The sequence below is a fragment of the Solanum verrucosum genome, unplaced genomic scaffold, assembly GCF_900185275.1.
Source record: "Solanum verrucosum unplaced genomic scaffold, falcon-dt-bn FXZP01000198.1, whole genome shotgun sequence".
Classification (NCBI taxonomy): domain Eukaryota; kingdom Viridiplantae; phylum Streptophyta; class Magnoliopsida; order Solanales; family Solanaceae; genus Solanum; species Solanum verrucosum.
This window is the reverse complement of record NW_026020173.1, coordinates 1,955,122-1,969,754: the sequence shown is the minus strand read 5'-3', so window position 1 is coordinate 1,969,754 and position 14,633 is coordinate 1,955,122. Positions and strand designations below refer to the sequence as shown.

Below are 14,633 nucleotides of genomic sequence, written 5' to 3'. Positions count from 1 at the left end.
CCTAAGTAAAAATTAAAAGCAACAACTTAGAGAGTAGAGTTCTCCGGATATTATCACTATGTTTGCAAATGATCGAACTCTCTGACTTTAAACTCATTGATAATTAGAACCTACATTAGTAGTTAAGCTATATGATACTAGAAAAACAAAGGGAAGCAAGTTGAAACTCATGAGATAATTCAAAAAGGGAAAATAAAGTTAAACTGATGTGAAGGATTCTAAGTTAAGTTTGGGTTCGGTTCGGAGAGTGCAGTGTGGAACAATTAATATGAAAGTACAGTTTGTAGATAGACCAGACCTTCCAAATTTTGACAAAAATCATAACCCAGCAACAAGCACAAACAATAAAGGAAAACTTTGCCAAATTCAAAATGGCAAAGTTTAGAGTATTGGAAGATGTGTAGGAAAATAATTCTACAGATAAAATGAGAAGAAACTACAGGTTAAATAAGGCCAAGTTGACACAAGATGGAAGGGACGAAATGACAAAAAGAACAATCGAGATCTGACCAGCCCATGCAGGAACAAGCACAAGACACTTTTTTAAGAGATAAAGTTGCACATGACAGCTTGAAGAAACAAGTAACTAAAAGAATATTACCAAGAACATTACAAATCCTTAAATATAGAAGAGGAACTATCGAATACATAGACGGAGCAAGTGTTCCGACAAATCGAGCAGTTCAAGGAATGAGTTCCATGTTCATCCCATGAGTTACTATAGGCTAAGTTGCTCGGACTCGGGTGCGGGTATCCGAGACGGATGCGAATCCGAGAGTCGGATTCGGCAAAATTTAAATTTTAAGATTCGGGGGTGCGAATCCGAGTATGGATACGGGTGCGGGGATACGGCTAATTGGTATACATGGTATATATAATATAAGGTGTAATATATTATATATACATGGTATAATTGTTTATTATTTTTAGAGTACCTCGAAAAATAAATTATATCAATAACAACAATAATAATATATCTAGTATAATCAAATAAGTGGATATTATTAAAAATATTTATGAAATATATTTAATAATGAATTGCATATTTTGGTATAATTACATACAAAATAAAAGGAGTATAATTGTTAAAGAAAAGAGAGAATATAATAAACATTAAAAGTATTAATTTATTTTATAAATAAAAAAGGACACACTTATCTAGAGAAACCCTTAGCCTTTAGTTTTCTTTTTCAAGAAAAGTTGAAAAGACTTTACTTTTTCAAAAAAATAAAAAAGCTGTACTTCCTGTACTTTTTCAAGAAAAAACTCCTCCTCTTTCTTCTTCTCTTTACTTTTTCAATGAAGAAAAAACTCCTCTTTCTTCTTCTTTTTACCTTTTCAAGCTTCTTACAGCTCCGCCGCCTCTCTGAAGAGGTCGCCGGAAACTGATCTCTTTTTCCCCAAATTTTTTTCTCGGCTCTGGTCAAAGTGTCCGGATCGGATTGACCGAATCCGACACGCACCACGCACCCGCACCCGCACCAGTGTCGCGTCGAGACGGGTTCGCCTTCAAAAATGAAGAGTCCGCGCAACATAGACTATAGGGGGAAGTTGTTGGCAACTCGACTCAATTTCCTCCTGAATCTTTGGTAACCTGTGTACATATTCGTTTGTCCGAGGACGAAACCATTAATGTAAGGGCCACACATTTGACCATGTTCATTAACATGCATCCATCCAGTTGCAAGTACAGCTTGTGGGTACAACATACTACTCTGCCACTCACTGAAGCTTGTGGATACACCAAAATACTCCTGTCACGAGGCGATGAACCGTTCTCACTCTCACCATTAGAGTGGCAACTCATCTCCACACACAATGGTGCAAGCAACTGATAGTCTCAACTCCTTGAATCAGTCAGACAAACAGACAATATTAAAGTATCAGCAATGGTCATCCTACCAGCTTTTGGTACATACCGTTAAGCTCCCAAATTATGTGTTTTCAAATTCTAAAACTAGCAAAACTGTGTAAAGAGTTTGAAAAACCAGAATAAAACATTTTTTTATATGCATCAAGCAGATGCAAAGCTTAAAAAAGAGAGATTAGATACACAAAAGACTAAGAAACTTTCTTTCACACACAAGTTGAAAGTAGAATAAAACTTATATCAGACTATCAAATAAAGGAAATTTAGAAATTAAAAACACTTACTAATCAACAGATAATATAGATCAGTAATGTTTTTTAACATAAACAAAAAAAAGTAACAAATAAACTGGCTTGGCTCTAATCTGTTGTTCAATCACTAGAGTTGAAGACATTGTAAAGATTGCATAATCTCCTTCTTGTCAAGAATAATCCTCTGCATCTTGTCATCAGATTTTTGTCATTATTATTATTATTATTAGCAGCTTTGGTCTTGATCTTCAGGGTTAATAAGACATTTTTTCTCTCAACTTTGTTTTGGGGCAGATATTTAGATGTGAGATAATATTTTCTTATCTGCCATTAACTCTTTCTCAATCTAGATGTTGATTTATCTCTACCATCATCGACGTTGCAGTAGTAGTACCACGAAATTTTGATGTTGCCAATGTGTCTCTTGCTGGCATCAAAAATAGACTTGCGTTTGGGTGTAGATTTCCAAAACCCAGGGGCCTCTTTACTAGCAAATATTTTACAGTTTTCTCTATTCTGAAAAGTGATCAACAATCGTGTGTTGTTGTTTGTGCCATTGGTTGATTCAAGGATTTGGGATGGGCTGAACACTCTTATTCCGTAAACATCATCCACATACATAATAGTATGCTTACGAGGAAAAGGCTTCCCTATTACATACTTCACCAAATTCTTCATCATCTCCTTGTCCATTGGATCATCATTACTTTTCCCCATTCTATTCTCAAAACAAACAAAAATTTATGTTGAATTGGAACAAGAAGATCGGTATTTTTATTAGGGTTCTCTTTTAACGTAAAACAAATCAATTTTTTCTGCTGAATTAGAAGTAGATGAAACAAGATATGTATTTATTAGGGTTTTTTTCTAACGTGTAAGCCTAACTTAACCTTATATATAAATTAAATAAAAATTGATACCAAAAGTATTTGATATGGAAATTTTAGTAGTTTGGGTAAAAAATCATAAATATTCAATTTAAGAAACAAAATAATTTACTTTTTCCTAAATGGCAATATAATTCTAACAAAACACAACAAACTAGGTAAAAATAAAATAAAAAGACACGGTAAATCCCATTTTTTAAACATACGACTAATCTGATTTTAAAAAAATTCTTTACGTAACTTTCTCCCCATCAATTTTTCAACTGCCTTCCATCATTTTTTCCCTCTCAATTTTTCAACTTCCATGATTCTCTCTCAATCTTTTTACAACATTTCTCTCTCATAAGCACAAAAACACATATTTTATTCACAATCAAAATATCAATCTATTCAAAGCCATTTTGCCTTATGAAAAATCAAATCAATGACTAAAATTCGCAACATATCAATTTGTAAAATAATTTTTTTCACGTATTATGAATTTTAGCATACACCATTTTACCTAAAGTTTGACATTTAAAATAATTGTAGTTTAATTATTATTAGAAAATTATATAATTTTGGTTCAAAAATATTTATTTTTTAAATGGTTATATTACAGAGTCTTAGCAATACACCACATTGTACACCAATTTATTTACCTAAGAACGGATAATAACACCAACTTTACAGCTCAATATACACCATTTTCATGCATATAGACTATAGTTAAAGATATTTTGATTTTAATCATTTTGATTGTGAAATATATACTGACACCAATATTATACCACAATGTAATCATTTATATATTTATGTATTGATAATTTCATAAGGAATATCATTTCGTATAAGAATTTATATTTATATTTTGTATATCGAAATTGATAATGAATTCGATAATGATGATGCCAAGATTCACAGTGTTCATAAGCATTAAAAATGGACATTTGTACCTATTAATTACTTTTAAAGTTATATTTGTAACCCTCAATCTCCTTTAGGGAGTGTGCATACTCTCTATGATACATCAACATTTATGGTTTGTTCATTCCATTTTAAATGGTTTAGTGGTAATAGGACCCTAGTTAAGTTTAAATGAGTCGCTATGATTTCGGATATAATTGAAGGGAGTACTTATGCATTATTCCTTAAAAAAATCAATTAAATAAATTTTACAAAAATAAATTTGTAAAAGGCTACAAAAAAAATCTCAATTTCTTCACAAGTTGAAACAAAAATTAAAATCTCAAAAGTGTTGTAGACGGTGAAATTTTATCAAATTTAAATTTGCAAGGACTTCATATTATATTAAATTCAAAATATATAAACACGTCCTCCTTATGAGCTCAGGACCTTAATTATAAAAAATAGATGACCAAAAAATTTACAGAAACAGTTCATGATTTGTCGAATTCTTGTTGATATATCCTCACATTCTTCATTGAATCAAATTAAAATATAAATATAATCTTTAGTATTGATATAAGACATTACTTCTTCAAATATAAAATGAAAAAGATGATAATTGTAGATCTCATTAAACAAACAAATATGAATCTATATAAATTTAAAAAGAGATAGATAGAGAGAGAGAGGGGAATATCATAGTATATCGTAAACTTTCAACATATTTGGATCTTATGAATATAAATATGTGAGTTATGAATTATCAAAATCAAATTTAAAAGGTTCCATACAGAAAATACATCAAAAAATGGGAAAAAATATTACAAACACACTCTCCTTATGAGTCTAAGACCTTAATCATGAGAAATAGATGACAAAAAAATTTATAATAATCAATGGATAATTTACCGAGCTTTTGTCAACACACTCTCCCACAAATTTATCAACATTCAAGAGTTTTCTTCATCGAATCAAATTATAACACGAATATAATTTTCAGTGATAATATAAGGATATTATTACTTCAAATATGAAATGAAAAAGATAATATTCGATAGGGGTCTAATAAAAGAAAAATATATTAATTTATATAGATAAAAAGAATGAATACCATAATGTCTTAAACTTTTAAATTAAATATTTGAGGGTTGAATATAAAAAAAAAGTGAGATGAATATTATTAAAAACAGAAATCAAATAGGTACGTAAATATGAGTTATGATGGTGAAATTTTAAAGCAAATAACAGAAAAGTGATAAAATGAAAATGTTATTTAACTACTACTATAGCAAGTGGGATTAAAAAAAACGTACCCCCTATTTACTTTATCATAAATTATTATTTATTTGGGCTTTGATACGCAAAGCAAACTAATAAAAATTGAAAAAATTAGAAAACTAGTCACAATTCCTAACATAATTATTAAAAATATCTACACTTTAAAATAATTATTAAAAATGTCAATATGTCAATATTTTAGAAAATAAATTGTTTCCTAATATAATTAAAATTCTTTCCTTTTATTTCTCAATTTAGGCCCACATTGGACCTTTTTTTTATTCCATGCGGTAATTTATTTTATAAAAAAAAAACCCCATTACCCATTTACCCCCTTTCTAGGTGTTTCTCCCCAATATATACGCAACTGTACATGGTCGCTCAAGTAATATAGTTTCGTAAGGATACGAGTTATCGTTTCCAAGGGACTTTTGATCAACTTCTATTTAACACTTAACTCTACAAGTAAACAAAAGTAACCGTTTAAAGAGATGGTGATGATTGTTTACTATTCCTAATTATGCAGTAAATTAAAAATAACCAATTGCGAACGACTTTAAGATGATGTTTCAAGCTAGTAAAAGACAATTCCAGGGCTGCAGCATGCAATGGATCTCATTTATCATATTCTTGGCCTAAAACTAATTCCAGTTGTCAAGTTACTGATTTACATGGTTAATTGAATGAGTTGGGTCTCTTGACCTATAGTCACCTACTCCAGTTAGCTGTCTAACTACATCGTTGAGCGGGCATAGCAGGCCTAACTGGCGAGCATTTATATTTCATCGTGTTTCATAACCAAGCAAGTTGTTCGTCCGGGCATCACTCCTCAACACACATCAACTCATAATCATAATGGGTGATCGAGCTTTCTATATTGGTCTATCTACCTTCTCCTCTCTCGATTTAAAGAATAGGCAATAGATTTATCTTATGGTGCACAAGCATAAAATACTAAAATAAGAATATAGAAGTAACTTATATTGACAACCAAGAATTAATTCAAGATCCTTAAATAATCAACATTCAATCAGTAGTTATAGCCCTAGAACTAGGGCATTTAGCCACTCATAATATTCAAAAACCACAAAATACAATTGTTCATGCGATTTCCAAAAATAAAAAGAGTTAGAAGATTGAAAACTATTACAAATGATGAAACTTGCTCTCACACACCAAAATTATTTCTAGCCCCCTACAAATTAGCCGTAGGGGTCTATTTATAAGAGTTAAGAAACATAGAGTCGAATTCTAAACCAACAAGGAATCCTACTTAATGTTGTTTTCGCTGGAAAAGTGGGACAGGGGATAGGGCTTCGCGCCACCCATCGCCTCATGCCAAGACTTCTGAAGTTACAGGTCTAGCTCGTCGCGCCTATCAATGCACCAGGCCAAGGTCTCTGAAGTTACAACATTGGTGCACCGCGCCCGACAGAACGCGAGGCAACCCTTCCTGAAGTTTCACCAGTGGTGCGCCGCGCCAACCAGTGTGCCAGCCACTAGTGATTCTTACCTTAGCCGTTTTTTTTTCTCTTCCTTGCTTCCTTCTCTCTGAATCAACTCTAACTCCCTTGAAAGTTCCTGAAACAACTAATCACATGTGTATACCCTAGATGTAACATGGCGTACTTGACCCCGAAGGGATCTCATACAAACCCTTAGCATATCATAACATAGGATAATAGAAAAGTACGGAAATTTTAAAAGTTTTATCCATACAATCGAAGTCTTTTATAAAAGCAAGCGAAAGACTTACTACACTGTGTCAAACCATCTATTACAGCTTTTGAATAAACTCTTGGACATAGCTCATACAATAGTCTCAAAATATGAAAATAAAAGACATAAAGAAAATAGAGGTTTTATCCTCGAAGCTATGAGGACTAACCAAATCTTCAACTCCTTGCTCCTTAGAAACCTATCCTCAAGAATGGAACTCAATGTCACCAAACCCTACATTTGATAAGAATGTAGGCAAAGTATGTGTTAGTACAAATTGTACTAAATATGTTAGCTAGCATAACATCATAAGAGCTTAGTCAACATAAGACATAATCCATAAGCATAAGAAATACTTCATGAAACATAAACTATAGGCATAAGAAACAATATCATAATCATAAGCAAAGTCTCCAACATAAGCATCATATAGGCATTATTCAACCCTTAGTCCTTCATATCATAAGAGAACTACTTCTCAAGTAACCTCATAGTATACTTGTGCAATGCATGAATAAAACCCCATAATCCCATCCAAGTTAAGTATCCCTTTTTGGTTATCATAAACATAGTCTATCCAGCATAAGCATCATATAAGCATCATATAAGCATTATTCAACCCTTAGTCCTTCATATCATAACAGAACAACTTCTCAAGTAACCTCAAAGCATACTTGTGCAATGCATGAATAAAACCCCATAATCTCATCCAAGCTAAGTATCCCTTTTTGGTTATCATAAACATAGTCTATATCCATAGTCAAATCTTAGACTTTCATATCATAAGAGCACTCTACTCCTAAGTAACCTCAAAGCCTACTTGTGCAATGGATGAATGAAACCCCATAATCCCATTCACACTAATCATAACCTTGAAGTCATCATAATCATACTTACCCTCCCTTGGTCTCATTCCTAGCTTTCTTCATATAAAAAATTAAACTATCACCTTTAGTCAATCATATCTTGGAAAGCAATTATAGCAACAACCCAAGCTAAACATACATCATATAAGAGAACACTTCATAAGTAGCTTCGAGTCATACTTGTGCAATACATGGATAAGACCCTAATCCTACCCACACTAAGTACCACTTTAGGCTAGCATACTCAAATGATTACTATTTATCATTCTAGACTACCAAAAAATAGCACCCTATTAGGCTAGACCAAGCTATCATAGAAAACATATTACAAATGCAAGTCCAAGCAATTCCAGGAAAGGTACAAGTGTTCCATCCTAGCTACCATGCAAACATTCTATAATTCTAATGCAAGCTACCCTTAGGAGAGTATGATTTCTCAATCCTAAGCTACCCTTAGGAGAGTATGTGTCATCAATCCTAAGCTACCATGAAATGGTCTTTGCCTAACCAAGTCATGCTATCATGAAGGCATTCTAAAATGCTAGTTCAAGCTATCCTTAGGAGAGTATGGTTACTCAATCCTAGGCTACCATGTCTACCACTAACTCAAGCTACCATGAAAGCATCTTACAATGCTAATTCAAGCTACCAATCTTGGTCTTGTCTTACCAAGTCAAACTATACATGAAGGGATCATATGTCACAACTTCAAGTTATTCTAGTCTAACATGCTTTGATTCATTTTAGGTGATTAACTTTTCAACCTAGAACCATTCTATGTGAGAAGACCTTTGACATTCTACAATCATCATACAAGTCTAGATCACAAGACCTACTAGTCACAAGCATTATTCTTAGGCCATTCTAGCCATATCTCATCATAAAGGTTCAATGTCAATCATTACTAGTCATTATCCACCATATATACCTTATTCTAATTCCATTCATGTTAACATACTTCTATTCTTGAACAATTACTATACATGACATCAATTCTAGAAGATCACCTATGAATCCTCAATTTCACATTTCATGGCATAAACCCACATAATATCAATTTCATCAATTAGACTAGGGTTAACCATGGAAAACATATAAATTCATCATAGTATCATAATTCAATGTTAAATCAATCATAAACAAGTATTATCCACTCAATTGGAATCATACTCAACACTACCCATAATATAGGAACAAATCCTAGCTAGAATTAGGGGTTTTTCTTCACAATTGGGGGAAATCTAGGGGGCTCTATGGATGGAAAAATTCATAGATGAATAAGCTAACATACCTTGATTGCAAAGCCCTCATAATGCTTGCAAAAAAAATGGAGGAATTTGACCTATCTTAGATTCTTCTTCTTCTTAGAGTTTTCTAGAGAGAGGATTTTTTAGATGAAGAACGTTGGAATCTTTTGGGGTTTTGGAATTAATGACTTAGTTGGGATGGTTAATGACTTAAAATAGTTTATATAGGTGTAAAAAGTCCATATATAATTACCCCACTTAAAACTAACTAAAAAGGAATTTACTAAAAAGTCCTCACTAGGCAGCCCACTCCCAGACACCACGACAGGGCTCACGAGCCGTGGTCAAGACCACGAGTCGTGGTCCTACCTGTGGTCCTTGGGCAGTGGATGTGGCTTGGTGTCTTGGCCTCCACAATGCTAAGGCATGACCACGAGCCTTCCCATGAACCGTGGTCCCTGGTCCAGTGGCTTTACCCCAAGGACTTGCCTCCCACAAGGCTAAGGCACTTTCACGAGGAGTCCTACAAGTCGTGGTCAAGATCACTAGCCGTGGTGGTGGCCATGAAGTTGGGGCAATGCTTGCCAAGGTTGGGGCAGCCTTTGCCTTTGGCTTGGGCCTTCCCCCTTTGCCTTGGCACTTGCCTTTTAGCCTCGACTCTTATAGCCCTCAACTAAACCCTAGATGGTCTACTAAGCTTACGAGAAGTCATTTTATGATTCTAACCCTTGCTTCAAACTCTAAAACTTTCACGTAAAGCTCTAGTTTAGTCTACGAATTTCTAGAATGTTACAATATCTCCCCCTTGGGATCATTCATCTTCGAATGATGATTCTAAACACTTCTTAAAGGAAACGACTCTAGACTAGCAGCCCATCATGCATGCAAGTCATCTAATGCACAAAAACAAGACAGGAAAACTTCAATTCCAAATTAAACATACTCAATGCAACACAAGGAAGTAGGAACTACATCTAACAACCCATTTATGCATGAAATTCTCATAACTAGTCATGTTCAAGGAGGAACTACCTTCTCCTAGCCATAACATGCTCAACATACTCTCATAGAGCTCATATGCAATTTACTCTCAAAAAGCATTTATTCAAGGAGGAATCTCTCCACTCCAAACTAAGGCATGCTCATGTATTCATCTCATGAAGTCAAATATGCAACTCATACTCAATGCACTACAACATGAGGAAATAAATCATTTAAACTCATTTTCTTTTGAATCACTAGCTTTCATGAACATGCATCATATAAGGAAATCATGGAAACACATAAACACACAATAACCTTGCTATATATGCACACCATCTCCCCCTTGGGAGTAAGCCTATACCAACTCATCTAAAAATCATTCATACTAAAGGCAACTTCAAGGCCTAACATAATAAGTCACAAAAGACCAAACAATACCGGTATCTAATAAATCATGAAACACATACCGGTAGTCACATCTGGAGATCACTCTTGATCATTTTTAGCTTGGAGGACATAGAACCTATTCTTGTTTTGCACAATCTCATTCGGCCCACCAGGATCAATTTGCTTACGCTCTCTTCTCATAGCTTTTGTTTTGGACAATCCTTCATCTTGTGGCCACTCTCACCACAACTAAAGCAACCCTCTCTACCAGCTAAACACCTACCCTCATGTCTCTTTTCACATCTAACATAAGTAGACCATAGAGACTCATTATCAATTTCGAGTGGCTTAGGGTTAGACACTCTCTCATCCTTATACTTAGGAGCATTAAAAGAGCCTTGTCCGGAAAACTTTTGTCGATTCCTAGAGCGACCAGGTCCATCAGACCCATCATGAAAGGACTTATCATTATCCATCCTAGACCTCTTTTTCTCCCTAGATTTTTCGTCTTTGAGTTTATCTTCCTCCATTTGTTGAGCATACACCATAAAACGTTAGATATCCATATCATCATTGAGCATTGTTGTATGGCATTCTTTTGCTACTATGTCAGACACCTCCATCAAAAACCTACTCATCATATCCCTCGGGTTCGCTACCATAGATGGAGCATACTTAGACAATAGAGTAAATTTCAATGTGTACTCCTTAACACTCATACTACCTTGCTTAAGGTTGATGAACTCTTCCACCTTAGCTTCCCTCAACTCTCGGGGAAAAAACCTATCAAGAAATGCCTTCTTAAACACCTCCCAATCTATGGGACCCGCTTTTACCAGCCTACCATCAATCCATTGTTCATACCATATTTGAGCAACATCCTTCAATTGGTAAGAGGCTAGTTCCGCTTTTTCTACCGAAGTCACCCCCATGATAGCAAGCACCTTATAAACCTCCTCTATAAACCCATTAGGATCCTCTTCCATTTTGGAGCCACAAAACTCCAAAGGGTTCATCCTCAAAAACTCTCTTACTATAGAAGCAGTCATCCCCCTTATTGGGTTCACCGGAGCTACCACCTCCCTCCATATTGACTTGTGCCGTCATGGCTTGAGCTTAAGTAGTCAAAGCTTGGGCCAACATTTGGAAAGCCGACCTAATCTCCGCATTCGACATATCCGGGGGATCAATTGGAGCTTGGAGAGGAACCTCTTGCTCCACATTGCCTTCTTTATCCCTCCTAGAATTAGCCCTTGTATTAGCCATACCCTGAAAATCAACGGGCAAGAATTAAAAGAAGGACCTACTAGAACCAAACTCTATGGCACGACTTAGACAATGAAAAAGTGAAGTTTCCTAAATATCCAATAGCCTCCTATTCATAAATATGGTGCGCTTCACATTTATGAACAAGATTATACTAGACGTGGTTTGAGACAATCCTAGAACCATTCTAAACCTTGTACTCAGATTACCAAGTTTGTCACGACCTAGGGGTACACCCTAGATGTAACATGGCGTACTTGACCCCAAAGGGGTCTCATACAAGCCCTTAGCATATCATAACATAAGGTAATAGAAAAGTATGGAAATTTTAAAAACATTATCCATACAATCGAAGTCTTTTATAAAAGCAAGCGGAAGTCTTACTACACTTTGTCTCAAACCATCTAAAACAACTTTTGAATAAACTCTTGGGACATAGCCCATAAAATAGTTTCAAAACATGAAAATAAAAGACATAAAGAAAATAGTGGTTTTATCCTCGAAGCTATGAGGACTCACCAAATCTTCAACTCCTTGCACCTTAGAAACCTATCCTTAAGAATGGAACTCAATGTCACCAAACCCTACATTTGATAAGAATGTAGGCAAAGTATGTGTTAGTACAAAATGTACTAAATATGTTAGTTAGCATAACATCATAAGAGCATAACATATGATTTAGTCAACATAAGACATAATCCATAAGCATAAGAAAAACTTCATGAAACATAAATTATAGGCATAAGAGACAATATCATAATCATAAGCAAAGTCTCCAACATAAACATCATATAAGCATTATTAAACCCTTAGTCCTTCATATCATAAGAGAACTACTTCTCAAGTAACCTCAAAGCATACTTGTGCAATGCATGAATAAGACCCAATAATCCCATCAAAGCTAAGTATCCCTTTTTGGTCATCATAAACATAGTCTATATCCACAGTCAAGTCTTGGGCTTTCATACCTTAAGAGCACTATACTCCTAAGTAACCTCAAAGCCTACTTGTGCAATGCATGAATGAAACCCCATAATCCAATTCACACTAATCATAACCTTGAAGTCATCATAATCATACTTACCCTCCCTTGGTCTCATTCTTAGCTTTCTTCATATAAACAAGGAAACTATCACTTGTAGTCAATCATATCTTGGAAAGCAATTATAGCAACAACCCAAGCTAAACATACATCATATAAGAGAACACTTCATAAGTAGCTTCGAGTCATATTTGTGCAATGCATGGATAAGACCTCATAATCCTACCCACACTAAGTACCACTTTATGCTATCATACTCAAATGATTACTACTTATCATTCTAGACTACCAAAGAATAGCACCCTATTAGGCTAGACCAAGCTATCATAGAAAAACATATTAATCATGCAAGTCCAAGCTATTCCAGGAAGGTTACAAGTGTTCCATCCTAGCTACCATGCAAACATTCTATAATGCTAATGCAAGCTACCCTTAGGAGAGTTTGATTTCTCAATCCTAAACTACCCTTAGGGGAGTATGTGTCCTCAATCCTAAGCTACCATGAAATAGTCTTGGCCTAACCAAGTCATGCTATCCTGAAGGCATTCTAAAATGCTAGTTCAAGCTATCTGTAAGAGAGTATGGTCCTCAATCCTAGGATACCATGACTACCACTAACTCAAGCTACCATGAAAGCATCTTACATGCTAATTCAAGCTACCAATCTTGGTTTTGTCTTACCAAGTCAAACTATACATGAAGGGATCATATGTCACAACTTCAAGTTATTCTAGTCTAACATGCTTTGATTCATTTTAGGTTATTAACTTTTCAACCTAGAACCATTCTATGTGAGAAGACCTTTTACATTCTACAATCATCATACAAGTCTAGATCACAATACCTACTAGTCACAAGCATTATTCTTAGGCCATTCTAGCCATATCTCATCATAAAGGTTCAATGTCAGTCATTACTAGTCATGATCCACCATATATACCTTATTCTAATTCAATTTATGTTTACATACTTCTATTCTTGAACAATTACTATACATGACTTCAATTCTAGAAGATCACCTATGAATCCTCAATTTCACCTTTCATGGCATAAACCCACATAATATCAACTTCATCAATTAGACTAGGGCTAACCATGGAAAACATATAAATTCATCATAATATCATAATTCAATGCTAAATCAATCATAAACAAGTATTATCCACTCAATTGGAATCATACTCAACACTACCCACAATATAGGGAGAAACCCTAGCTTGAATTGGGGGTTTGTCTTCACAATTGGGGGAAATCTAGGGGTTCTATGGATGGAAGAATCCATAGATGAATAAGCTAACATACATTGATTACATAGCCCTCATAATGCTTGCAAGAAAAATGGAGGAATTTGACCTAGCTTAGATTTTTCTTCTTCTTGGAGTGTTTTAGAGAGAGGATTTTTTAGATGAAGAACTTTGGAATCTTTTGGGGTTTATTAATTAATGACTTAGTTAGGGTGGTTAATGATTTAAAATAGTTTATATAGGTGTATAAAGTCCATATAAAACGACCCCCACTTAAAACTAACTAAAAAGGAATTTACTAAAAAGTCCTCACTAGGCAACCCACTCCCAGACACCACAACAGGGCTCACGAGCCGTGGTTAATACCACAAGTCGTGGTCCTGCCCGTGGTCTTTGGGCAGTGTCTATGGCTTGGTGTCTTGGCCTCCACAATGCTAAGGCATGACCACGAGCCTTCCCACGAACCGTGGTCAAGACCAATGGCCGTGAAGTGACTCGTGGTCCCTGGTCCAGTGGCTTGGCCCCAAGGACTTGCCTACCACAAGGCTAAGGCACACTCACAAGGCCTCCCACGAGTCGTGGTCAAGACCACTGGCCGTGGTGGTGGCCGTGAAGTTGGGGCAGTGCTTGCCAAGGTTGGGGTAGCCCTACCCTTTGGCTTGGGCCTTGCCCCTTTGCCTTGGCATTTGCCTTTTAGCCTTGAC

General features: G+C 35.2%; 1 pseudogene; it reads right to left on the bottom strand.

Annotated features, from left to right (window-relative positions):
* Positions 1-2,241: 2,241 nt before the first annotated feature.
* On the bottom strand, positions 2,242-2,838 carry LOC125828857 (uncharacterized; annotated as a pseudogene).
* Between the last annotated feature and the right edge of the window lie 11,795 nt (positions 2,839-14,633).